We start from the raw sequence: 13,723 nt of genomic DNA, 5'->3' as shown, positions 1-13,723 counted from the left end.
TGCACAATAACACTCATTTCACATGTTAGTAAAATCCTTCAAGTTGGCTTCAATAGTACATGAACCAAGAAATTCCAGATGTACAAGCTGGATTTAGAAAAGGCAGAGGAACCAGAGATCCAACATCCATTGGATTATAGAAAAAGAAAATTCCAGAAAAACATCTACTTCTGCTTCATTGACTACACTAAAGCCTTTGACTGTGTGGATCACAACAAAGTATGGAAAATTCTTCAAGAGATGGGAATACCAGACCACCTTACCTGTCTCCTGAGAAACCTGTATGCAGGTCAAGAATCAACAGATAGAACCGGACATGGAACAATACACTGGTTCCAAATTGAGAAAGGAGTACGTCAAGGCTGTATATTGTCACCCTGCTTATTTAACTTGTATGCAGGGTGCATCATGTGTTAAGCTGGGTTGGATGAAGCACAAGCTGGAATCAAGATTGCCGGGAGAAATATCAATAACCTCAGATATGCAGATGATACCATCCTAATGGCAGAAAGTGAAGAGGAACCAAAGAGTCTCTTCATGAGGGTGTAACAGGAGAGTGAAAAGCTGGCTTAAAACTCAACATTCAAAAAGAGAAGATCATGCTATCTGGTCCCATCACTTCATGGCAAATAGATGGGGAAAAAATGAACACAGTGACAGACTTTATTTTCTTGGGCTCCAAATCACTGCAGATGGTGATTGCAGCCATGAAATTCAAAGACATTTGCTCCTTGGAAGAAAAGCTATGACAAACCTAGACAGCTTATTAAAAAGCAAAGACATCACTTTGTTGACAAAGGTGCATACAGTCAAAGCTATGGTTTTTCCAGTAGTCATGTATGAATGTGAGTGTTGGACCATAAAGAAGACTGAGCACTGAAGAATTGATGCTTTTGAACCGTGGTGCTGGAGAAGACTCTTGAGAGTCCCTTGGACACAAGGAGATCAAACTTGCCAATCCTAAAGGAAATCAACCCTGAATAATCATCGGAAGGACTGATGCTGAAGCTGAAGCTCCATTATTTTGGCCACCTGGTGTGAAAGCTCTCTCATTGAAAAAGACCCTGATGCTGGGAAAGATTGAGGGCAGGAAGAGAAGGGGACAACAGAGGATGAAATGGTTAAGTGGCATTACCAATTCAATGGACATGAGTTTGAGCAAACTCCAGGAGATAGTGAAGGACAGGGAAGCCTGCAGTGCTGCAGTCCATGGGGTTGCAAAGAGTCAGACATGACTGAGCCACCGAACAACAATAACAAGTGAAAGTGTGAGTCGCTCAGTCGTGTCTGACTCTCTCTGATCCCATGGACTGTAGACTACCGGGCTCCTTATTCACAACCAAGTGGGAAAAATTCATGGAGAGTTATCATGAGTATTACAATGGCATTTGTGAAGAAATAATGTGATAATATGTTTTGCTTTATTAAAAGTGGTCCAAATTCATGCCTTGTATTCGTAGAAAAATGTTAAATTGTCAAAGTGACTTCACGTGCACTCTTTCACAATTCTGAAAAAGTATGACAATATTACTGTCTTCAGTTAACGAATCTGTAAGCATTTGAGTTCCAAAGGTGTGGTTGACTTGCCTTAAGTGATGAGGTTTATTATATGGATTCCTGGAGAATAAGGGAAAATAAGAAAACTGTCCCCCAGTAAAATATCTAGTCTCATAGGGAACTGTAATATTTTTTATTGTTCAGAATCCACAAGCAGCTCTTGGGAACTAGCAGGCATGCTTGTGGTTATGTCTGAAGAATGGGGACCATGTTATTATCTCCTTTAGTGGCGACACCATTCCCATGACTCAAGAACCCTGTCACGACTTCATTCTATTTCTCTACTCAACACAATCACTCATCTTGACTGTGACCCCAGTACCAAACACCCTCAACCACCCCTCTCTCCCCAACTCTCTATCTCGTGATTCCTGCTTACTTACTTGTGGCTTCTATTACATCTTTTCTTCCACTTAAAATATTTATTAAGTGCCAGTTGAAACAGTGTCAGACTTTACTTTTTGGGGCTCCAAAATCACTGGAGTTGGTGACTGCAGCCATGAAATTAAAAGATACTTACTCCTTGGAAGGAAAGTTGTGACCAACCTAGACAGCATATTCAAAAGCAGAGACATTACTTTGCCAACAAAGGTCCTTCTAGTCAAGGCTATGGTTTTTCCAGTGGTCATGTATGGATGTGAAAGTTGGACTGTGAAGAAAGCTGAGTGCCGAAGAATTGATACTTTTGAACTGTGGTGCTGGAGAAGAGTCTTGAGAGTCCCTTGGACTGCAAGGACATCCAACCAGTCCATCCTAAAGGAAATCAGTCCTGAATATTCATTGGAAGGACTGATGTAGAAGCTGAAACTCCAATACTTTGGCCACCTGATGAGAAGAGCTGACTGATTTTAAAAGACCCTGATGCTGGGAAAGATTGAGGGCAGGAGGAGAAGGGGACAATAGACGAGATGGTTGGATGGCATCACTGACTCAATGGACATGAGTTTAAGTAGACTCCAGGAGTTGGTGATAGACAGGGAGGCCTGGTGTGCTGCAGTCCATGGGATTGCAAAGAGTAGGACATGACTTAGCAACCGAACTGAACTGAACATGAGTTATACTGCCACAGTGGCAGTTCAGAAGAGTCAGATAGATTGCATCCTAAAGAAAAAGGGCAAAGCTTTTCCTTGAGTTTCTAACTCCTTTAACTGTGAAAGAAGAAGGACTGGATCTCCCAGGCCAGGGGATAAGAAAAGGTGAGAAGGTAAGAAGAACATTTTTCTGTGGTAGAGAAGGAAGAAACAGCCTTACTAGAGTGGAGGATTCACAAAGGAAGATGAACTTACAAGTTAGGGCAAAGTTAAGAAGTTTTTAAAAGCTAATCAGAGGCATTAGGATTTTCTCTTGAGGCAAACAGGCAGCTTCTGAAGATTATTGAATAAGGAAGATCATCATGAAAAAAAATTGAAGGATGAACATTGAGTCTTAAATCTTGAAAAGACATTAGAATTTGTGGTAAGTACTACCCAATCAGATCAGATCAGATCAGTCGCTCAGTCATGTCTGACTCTCTGCGACCCCATGAATCGCAGCACGCCAGGCCTCCCTGTCCATCACCAACTCCCGGAGTTCACTCAGACTCACGTCCATCGAGTCAGTGATGCCATCCAGCCGTCTCATCCTCTGTCGTCCCCTTCTCCTCCCGCCCCCAATCCCTCCCAGCATCAGAGTCTTTTCCAATGAGTCAACTCTTCGCATGAGGTGGCCAAAGTACTGGAGTCTCAGCTTTAGCATCATTCCTTCCAAAGAAATCCCAGGGCTGATCTCCTTTAGAATGGACTGGTTGTATCTCCTTGCAGTCCAAGGGACTCTCAAGAGTCTTCTCCAACACCACAGTTCAAAAGCATCAATTCTTCGGCGCTCAGCCTTCTTCACAGTCCAACTCTCACATCCATACATGACTACTGGAAAAACCATAGCCTTGACTAGATGAACCTTTGTTGGCAAAGTAATGTCTCTGCTTCTGAATATGCTATCTAGGTTGGTCACAACTTTCCTTCCAACGAGTAAGCGTCTTTTAATTTCACGGCTGCAGTCACCATCTGCAGTGATTTTGGAGCCCAGAAAAATCTACCCAATACAAAAGGCCTTTCTGGAAAGTCTGTGACTTGGTGAAAATATGAACATTTGCAGTGAGTCCATGTTCTTAAGACATGGCATTAGCTATAAGTGTTAAAAAGTGATTCCCTTTATTGAAAAGAAATGTGCTCCTTGGTGACTTGTACACGTTAGTCCTGGTTCGTGCTTCTAAATTTGTATTGAAAATAGAGCCCTTTTAATACTTGAGGATACAAGTAAGTCCTTCAAGACACCTTTTATAAGTTGTAAATGTTGGGCGTACCCTTAGTTTTTTTACTGTCTACTACTTCTAAATAATTTGATCCAGATCCATGACTTTAAATACCAAGTACAGTATATGCAAATAGCTCCCAAATTAACATCTCTAACCCCAGCATCTCCTCTTAGCTCAACTGTCCCTTGGCAACTTCATTCAAATATCTCAAGTTCAAAATAAAACTCTTGAGTTTCCTACACATAAAAGCTCCTCTCTCAGAATCTTACTGTAGCAAGCGGTATCACTGCTCCCTTACTGGCCAAAAACTTAAATAACATCACTGGTTCCTCTCTTTTTCTCACATCCCACATTTAATTCATGCATTCATCCTGTCAGTTCTACCTTCACAATATATCCTGTATTTAACTACATTTCGGTCTTAATTGCTACCAACCCAGTCTAAGCTAGCATCGTCTCTTACCTGGACTTTTACAATAGAATCTTCTAACAATCTTCCTGTTTCTACTTTTACTCCTCTTGCCTATTCTACACACATTAGCCAGAATGACCTTTTAAAAATGTAAATCGAATCACTTCATATTCCTTTTTAAGATCCTCCCATCACACATAATAGAATGAGAACTTCTTCCCATGATCTGTAAGGTCCTCCGGGGCATGACCTTTTCCTCACACACACCTCTATCCCTCCACTACAGTGCTGTCACAATGAATGTCTTGCTGAATACACCCAACAGTCCTACTGTCTCAGAGTCCTTAAATTTACTTCACCCTCTGCATGAATTACTCTTCAACAGAACTTTCCCTGGCTTACTTCCTCCCTTCACTGAACTCTGCTCAAATGTCATATCCTCATAAGGTCCTGCACTGACCGCTTTAACCACAAAAAGCCTCCACTTACACTGTTTGACTTTCCATCTTAGTGCTTTTCAGTGCCTGAAGTGATGGCATGTTTTTATTTATTTACTTAATGTCTGCTTCCACAGATAGATTATATGCTTCGTGAGTGCAGGATTTCTGCCTGTGTTAACTGCTGTGTTCTGTTTGCTGAGCTTAGTGCCTGCCATGTAGTAAGTTCCTAACAAATCTCTGTGGAAGGAAAGAAGAATAGAAAAAAGAAGAAAGGAGGAAGGAAGAATGAAAGGAATGAATAGAATTCTTGGTAATTCACACCTGCTGTTGAAAAATGTTGAGTTTAGAACCATTACTATTGAAACATTTTCCCTATGAACATTCAACCAAGTAAAGTCTCCCCAATGCTGTGTTTATGCAGTTCATAGCATTTAATCTGGTGCATACTTTTACTTTAATATTTTAGGCTTTCAAGATTTTTTTTAATCCATAAAATATTTTGACTATTCCACTTTTTTTTCATATCCATGATGGCTAATTTTGTGTCAAGCCTAAGCCTTGGCTAGGCTATATTATTTAGTTATTTAATTAAATACTGTCTAGGTGTTACTCTGAAGGCAGTTTGAAGATGAGGTCAACAGTTGACTATACATAAAGGATATCAACCTTAATAATATGACTAGGCTTCATCAGTTTAAGGCCTGAAGAGCAAAAACAGATTCCCTGGAGAAGAAGATCTACTTTAAGACTATAGTGTCAGCTCCTATCAAGTTTCCAGGTTGCTGACCTGCCCTGCAGATTTTTAGCTTGCCTCCTCCACAATTATGTAAGCAAATTCCTAAAAATAATATCTTAATCTCTCTCTCTCTGAGATACATGCACACACACACATATATGACATATAGATAGAGATGGAGACAGATGTAAGTATGTAGAGAGATCTCCTTAGCAAGAGAGATATCAATTGATAGATTATAGATAGATAGGTCTATCTATCTGTCTATCATGTATTTATCTACTTCCTTTCATTTCTGTTCCTCTGGAGAACCCTGGCAGATACAGACTCCAAACTTGTGAAAAGCAAATTATATATATTACCACTCAGGGTCAAATCAATAATATGATGAACAACTACAAAGCAGAAACCTCTCAATGTGATCATGAATCCATTTTCAAATACTATTTAGGTGTATTTGTTCAGTTCAATTCAGTTCAGTCGCTCAGTTGTGTCCAACTCTTTGCGACCCCATGGACTGCAGCACGCCAGGCCTCCCTGTCCATCACCAATTCCCAGAATTTACTCAAACCCATGTCCATTGTGTTGGTGATGCCATCCAACCATATCATCTGTCGTCCCCTTCTCCTCCTGCCCTCAATCTTTCCCAGCATCAGGGTCTTTTCCAATGAGTCAGCTCTTCACATCAGATGGCCAAAGTATTGGAGTTCCAGCTTCAACATCAGTCCTTCCAATGAATATTCAGGACTGATTTCCTTTAGGATGGACTGGTTGGATCTCCGTGCAGTCCAAGGGACTCTCAAGACTCTTCTCTAACACCACAGTTCAAAAGCATCAATTCTTCGGCGCTTAGCTTTCTTCACAGTCCAACTCTCACATCCATACATGACTACCGGAAAAACCATAGCCTTGACTAGATGGACTTTTGTTGATAATGTGTCTGCTTTTTAATATGCTGTCAAGGTTGGTCATAAATTTTCTTCCAAGGAGTAAGCATCTTTTAATTTCATGGCTGCAGTCACCATCTGCAGTGATTTCGGAGCCAAAAAAATAAAGTCTGCCACTGTTTCCAGTGTTTCACCATCTATTTGCCATGAAGTGATGGGGCCGGATGCCATGATCTTAGTTTGTTCAACAAGCAATACATTCTCTTAACCCACCTTTATCTTATTTCTATGTGTATTATAAGTGATTTTGAATAAATCTTGCTAATTTCAAAAAGAATCTTTACAGCATTTTTCCACCTATCATATTAATAACCTTAAAAAACAAAACAAAATAAAATGAAGGAGAGTTTGATATATCTTGTTGTGAATTTCCTCTTGGTGAACATAACTAGTCATTGTTTTCATTCTAAACTCTAGGCAGTTGGTTGATAATGTTTACTAAAGCTTTGTTAGGCACTGATACATTTATTATATATTTCTGAAAACTTTTCTTAATAGAAGAAAGAGCTAATATTTTAAAATTCTACTCTGTGTTATATCTTACCTCATTTAATCCTGTCAGTAGCCTTATAGAAGTGGTATTACTAGTCCCATTTAGTAATGGGAAAGCCAAAGTTCCCAAGTATAAACTACTTGCCAAAGTCACCCTGTACTACAGTACTCTTCTAATCAGAACATGTATCCAACATCTATCTTCTGGTTTCTGTTATAATCATTATAACAACTCATCCAGTTTATCAGGGAGTCTATAATCACATCGATAAATTGTTTCAGTAGATTAAGATGTAATTTTTGTGAAACTCTTTGTTGGAGTCCATTCACACAACCACGTTGCCATTAGTATTCTCTAACTTCTCTTAGATTGTAGATTCTTCTTAGGTTGATCTTCAAATCAAGCAGTACTCCAGAGAAAGAATTGGAGCGAGTTTGGAACTGGCTGGAAGTGAGAAGCAAAGACGACAAAGGCTTTTGTAAAATGATGCCAATATTTTAAGCCCAACAGAATAGGACTGATAGACTGTATTCCTCCTGAGTTGCTCCCTGCTTATCTGTAAGATGGTTATGTGCCCCTACCCATTGCCATGGGACTTGCAGTGCCTCTTGTCCAAAGGAGTATACTCTCCTAACACTTTGTCAGGTTTGGTCATGTGATTTGTTTTGGTCAATGGTGTGTACACAGAAGCCACACATGCCATTGAATATTTCTACCAACAGTCTTGGTCTTTCTCATTGTTAATAAGGATAGAATGTTCTACATAGAGACTGTTTCCAGTGAAGGTCCCAGAAAATGAAAATGAAAATATGCACGGAGTGAAACTGTAGGCAAACTTGTTAGTCAATATGTAATGTGTGCAAGGAAAAAGTTAAATGATTTCTAGGATCATTTGTTCCTGAATCAAAACTGACTGATAAAAGTGATGGGCCTATAACAAATAGAGTCAAATATAGTGAAAAATCGGAGAAGGAAATGGCAACCCACTCCAGTGTTCTTGCCTGGAGAATCCCAGGGACAGGGGAGCCTGGTGGGCTGCCGTCTATGGGGTCGCACAAAGTCAGACACGACTGAAGCAACTTAGCAGCAGCAGCAGCAGCATAGTGAAAAATAATGGTGATTTATGATTATGTTAATGGATTGAGAATGCTACAAGTTTATATAGCTTAAAATCTGAATTATAAATAAGCTTTTTTACCTTACAGAATAACAAAAATATCATAAGATTATGAAGATTACTGAAGAATGAAAGGTTTTAAAATCTGAATTATCTACAAAACTGTCTACATAGCCATTAAGGTCAAAATGCATTAAGTTATTTACAGAATTTGAGCAATCATCATAATAATAGATAACATAGATAATTATGTTTTTGTTCGGAATGGAAATTCTTTTTTCTTTTAGACTGATGTATTAGAACTAAAATTTATTGACAAGGAAGTATATTCACGATATAACAGGGAATGAATAAAGTAGGTTATAAAAACATGTAGAGTATGATCCAATTTTTTTAGAACTAATTTTATATTTTCAAATTTGCCATCTGTCCATTTGCTTTGTGTATTAATGAATTATAAAGGTTATGAGGGTTTCTGAATTTTTACTTTGGTATACTTTTTTTTGTTATTTGGTACAAATACTTTTTAAGTCTTAGCTAATAAAAAGGATATCCATTAAATTTCAATACTTTTTGAGATGCTTGAATCAACTAGAAAAGCTGGTCAATAATTTTTTGCTGAAAAATCAAAACAATAGGTTGAAAAATATAGAGCCATATTATTCTCCTAGTAGTTAAAAATTTATGACTTATGTATATAGCCTGATTTGTTTAAAATTGTGCAATCCTCAATGTTACTGATGAACCCATCTGCAGGGCATAATGGAGATGCAGATGTAAAGAACAGACTTGTGGACATAGGTGGGGAAGGAGAGGGCGGGACAACTTGAGAGAGTAGCATTGAAACATGTACATTACTGTGTGTAAAATTGGATAGCAAGTGGAAATTTGCTGTATGACACAGGGAGCTCAAACCCAGTGCCCTGTGACAACCTAGAGGTGTGGGTTGAGGTGCGAAGTGGGGGAGAGTTTCAAGAGGGAGGGGACATATGTATACCTATGACTGATTCATGTTGAATATGGCAGAAACCAACACAATATTGTAAAGCAATTATCCTCCAAATAAAAATAAATAAATTTTTTAAAATTTTGCTTTTCTCAAGTAATCAGACTTAATATTTACATTAATGATTTTGACCTTACGTTTTTTAAATGTATTATGTATTGATGATCTTATTTCCTGAGCTTTCTGATTGAAGTCATGGGTAATATGCTGCTTATATAATCTTGCTCTTAGGTGATATATGTTTATTTAGCTTTTTAATTATTGGAAGATGATATGGTTACATTTATTTTTCCCTTTCTATATTTTGCAACTATAAATGTTTCATATTATATTGCTCATCTGATGTGAAGAAAAGTTCTGAAATTTATTAAAGGAATAAAAATCTGTGATTTATTTTTATCTAAAACAATTTGCTCTTTTATAGTCTTTTAATTTATTATATTGTTCCATGTTATAACAATAATATTATCTAAAATAAACTTTTATGTTAGTCTCATGTTCTGTCTTAGCAAATATTTTATGTTATATATTTTATTAATTTTTGAAATGGCATCTTTTTTTTACTTTTATTTTAATTAAAATATTGTTCTCAGTCATGTCCAACTCTTTGCAACCCTATGGACTATATAGCCCAGCAGGGTCCTTCTGTCCATGGGATTTTTCAGGCAGGAGTACTGGAGTGGGTTGCCTTTTCCTCCTCCAGGGGATCTTCCCAATCCAGAGATTGAACCCGCATCTCCAGCATCTCCTGCATTGCAGGCAGATTATTTACTGCTTAGTCATCGAGTTATTAAAATATTAGGAGAAGATAAAATCAGGCAATGTTATGACAAAGCTGAAGGATTCTGCAGAGAACCGACACAGTGCTTATGGCAAATCTTGTTAGTTGTTTATCCTTAAACTTACACCTCCTTTCCTGCTAACTGAATCATGACTTCTTCAGAAGAGCATTATAGCCTGCTTGAGCAATGAATACTAACTGCTCCAAGCTAGTCTTTAACAACTCTGTTCCCATTTGGCAGAAAATCAATTCTTATCCACCTGATAACTAAATAGAGCCTTGTGATCCAGTTGGGTTCTTTTATGGCTTTTGGATTTTTGTCATTGTTAAAAAAAACTTTCTCCATTATAATATTATTTTTAGAAATTCTCCTAAGTTATTTTCTGTACTTTAATGGTTTCGTTTTCTAGGTTGTTTAAATTTTAATTCATCTGGAATTTGTTTTGGAATAAGGAGTGAAGTAGTCATCCACCTTCTTCCTCTCTCTCTCTCTAAATGTAACTTCCTCCTCCTCATACACATATTATTGTCTTTGTTTTTCCTCCCCTTACACATTCACTTTGCTTTTAAAAAATCTTCGACTTTCAGAATGAGGTATTATTAAAAGTAGGGAATAACTTGTAAATCAAGTATACTTCAATAAAATTTTTTAAAAAGGAGGAAGTACCATTAAGGCAGACGCTTTACCATCTGAGCCACCAGGGAAGCCCCAGCCATTAAGATTATCATATTTTAATTATTTTAGGCCTTCAGGGAAAGCTTCTATCATATTTAAAAGTTTGGATAATGGGAGATCAAGATCAACCTTTTTGAAATGCCATTTGCTTCTTCTACCTCATACAAACACCCACATTGGAGTGAAAATGCCAAGGAGGAAAACAGAAACTTCCATAAATATATGGGAAACATGAGGACTCATACAAAATTTTGCTAAAAATTTGTGTGTGTCAAAAATAAAGATTTCTGGCACCACACTTTTTGAAAATTAAACAGAGGTCTTTGGTAGTAAAACACTATTTTTGAACAAAACAAGGAATCACTTCTTGTTTTCTGTAGAGGAGATAAGCTTCGTGCGTTGTTTCCTTTGAGTGGATCGTGATTCCCGACTATAGGAGGAGCTCCTTTAAATTATAACCTAGGTTAGGCACATAGACTATAGGAGGATCCCCTTTAAATTAATGTGAATCCTATTAAAATAGATTTTAGAAAATATAAAAAACTTCAATACTTGTTGAAGCTGGTTGATGATGGTACTTGGAGGTTTATCATCTATTCATTCTACTTTAATGTATACCTGAAAAGTTCCATAATGAAAGGAAAAGTGTAACATTTTAAACTTTGATTAGTGATTTATACCTCACTTTGTATAAAGATCCTTAGAACAGTGGGAGAAGAATTTCCAGCAAGAGGTGAGAAGGGCTCACCTCAGAAAGCAACAACTAGTAATAAAAAGTTACCATATCCCAAGCATTCAGAAATAACCCTTGACAAGCCAAGATGAAGGAAAAGCCTGAAAGGAGGACAGTACAAATGGATCTGAAGACATCTACCAAACATTCTTAAAAACACAATGTCTTTTCATTAGACTGAAGTTGCATTACAACACTCCAGTAGTGTGGTTGACTAGTTGTTATGAGTCAATATCACACCCCAGCTTTTAGGACATTATGTCATAGTTTTGTAGCTATTTATTATTTCTTTTGTTAACAAACGGTCTTTCTCTTCACTGTTATTCAAGCTGTTAAGGCAAATTTAGAATATAAAATAAAAACACCAAGGCATTTAAATTAGAGAGGACCAAAATACATAAACTAATTAACATACATACATATATATATATATATATGTGTGTATATATATATCCTCTAACATCTATTTCAATTCTAAGATTCAAATATCCTTTGATTTGAAATGAACTAAGACAAACAGCTTGAGGTACATTAAAGCTACATTTGTACTGAATTCTCACTCAACTTTTTCTAATTGTATAGCTTCATTTTTTATCAGGATTCACTTCTGCAAAAATGTTAGTTAAAAGAACAGGAGGAAAGGGCTAGTGAGTGTGGTATGGTTAGTTGCCAAGCCAGATCCCTCTTGGTGATTCAAGCCAGAAGTTAAATAATGTTTATTTTCATCTCTATTTCAGAAAAAAAAGAAAGGTATACAGTGAGGTGGAAGGACCAAGAAAAATAAAAAATAAAAGTTGTTTTCAAGTATGTCACAAAGATGTAAATGAGAGAAACAGAATAAGATTGAATATAATAGAGACATGGCATCATAAAGAAGGAATAAGGAAAAAAGCAATATGGAGGCAGGGAGGAGGGTTGTGTGTGTTGATTTTATTAGGCAGAGAAAGGATTTTGAGGGAAAGCAAGCCATGTAAAAAAGGTTTTAATGAAATTTTGAAGGGTGATTGGAATGTGCATAATTTGATTTTAGAGTTATATCTATAAATAAATATCTATATTTATTTTGGATGTATTGACATGGGTCTGAAGCTGAAATAGAGTAGGCCCAGTTTTATTCAAGTTTCAGTTCAATAAAATGAGCTAAGCTTGCTTTAGCCTAAAGCATGTGTGTTAGTGCTTCTTTTTAAGGTCACAATTATAAAGATGCTAAATTAATTTCATTATCAATGACTCAAACATTAGTTAATATAAAGTCAAAAGACTGGAGGAGAAATTATAAATAGAAAGCCCTCTTTGCTTATTCATTTTCCCACTAAATTCAGAATACAGTATAACAAAAGGATTACGGGCATTGTTTTTACAAATTCACCACATACAAGTAGAGTGATCTTAGGCAAATCAAACTTAACAAACTTCTACTTCTATATACATGTAACTTCAATGAGTATATTTTTAGTTCTAGAAGTCCTATTTGATATCTTTCAAAGTTGCTTCATACTATTTGTGTGCTCAATTGCTCCGTTGTGTCCGACTCTTTGTGACCCCATGAACTGTAGCCTGCCAGGCTCCTCTGTCCATGGGATTTTCCAGGCAAGAATAGTGGAATGGGTTGCCATTTCCTTCTCCAGTATACTATTTGAGACTATTGCTTTTCCCAGGTTTTTTAAAAAATCCTGAGTTACTTGAAATACATTATAGTCAATATCTAAATAATACTGCTTCCTAAAGTTCTTGGATCTAAGCCTGCTATCTCTTGTATGTGTTGACCCACTCACAATGGATTATTTCCTCATGTGTTTTATAATTTTGGATTGTGAGTGCATTGCAATGGGAGCTATATTTGTGGTAATCTTGTATTGTGTGTCCTTCTTGAATAGTTTGTATTTTCACCTGTAGGTAAAATGAAGTAACAGGGACTGTATTTATCCTCCTGCCTGAAATAACTAAATTTCTGGACAAAATAATTAAGCAACAGTTTTAAAAGACAAGCAACATTAAGCAACAAAGACAATGAATCCTGAGAGATGGGAAACGAGTAAGGTGAGCTCCAGGAAAAGGGCATAGAAGAGGAGACTGGCTTTTTTTTTTTTTTTTTTTTTTTTTGAGGTAAAGAGGTGGAACCAGAAATGTGGACAGGCCAAGGAGGCTGGAGTTTACACTGCATAGTATCAAGAAGGGGAGAACTGTGTAGGGAAAGAGTTCTAGAGACCTCTAGAGTGTCTCCTCAACTCTAAACATCCTAATGGAAAGTCAGAGATTGATAGATTGGATAAAAAGCAAGACCTAACTCTAGGGTCTCAAAGAGTCAGACACAACTGAAGTCACTGAGCACACACAGGCACGCAGTTATTCACTATCTCCAAGAAGCCCACTTTAAATAACAAGATAGTTTTAAGGGAAAAGGATAGAAAAAATATACAATGCCAACACTAACCAAAGGAAAGAAAGTTGGAGTGGCTATAGAAATACCCAAATAAAATCAATTCCAAATCAAAAAAATATTGCCAAGGATAAAGAAATCATTTTATATAC

Source organism: Bos grunniens, chromosome 7 (assembly GCF_055505025.1).
Source record: "Bos grunniens cultivar Pamir isolate PY7600 chromosome 7, Bosgru_T2T1.0, whole genome shotgun sequence".
Classification (NCBI taxonomy): Eukaryota; Metazoa; Chordata; class Mammalia; order Artiodactyla; family Bovidae; genus Bos; species Bos grunniens.
Note: the sequence above shows the minus strand (reverse complement) of the source record.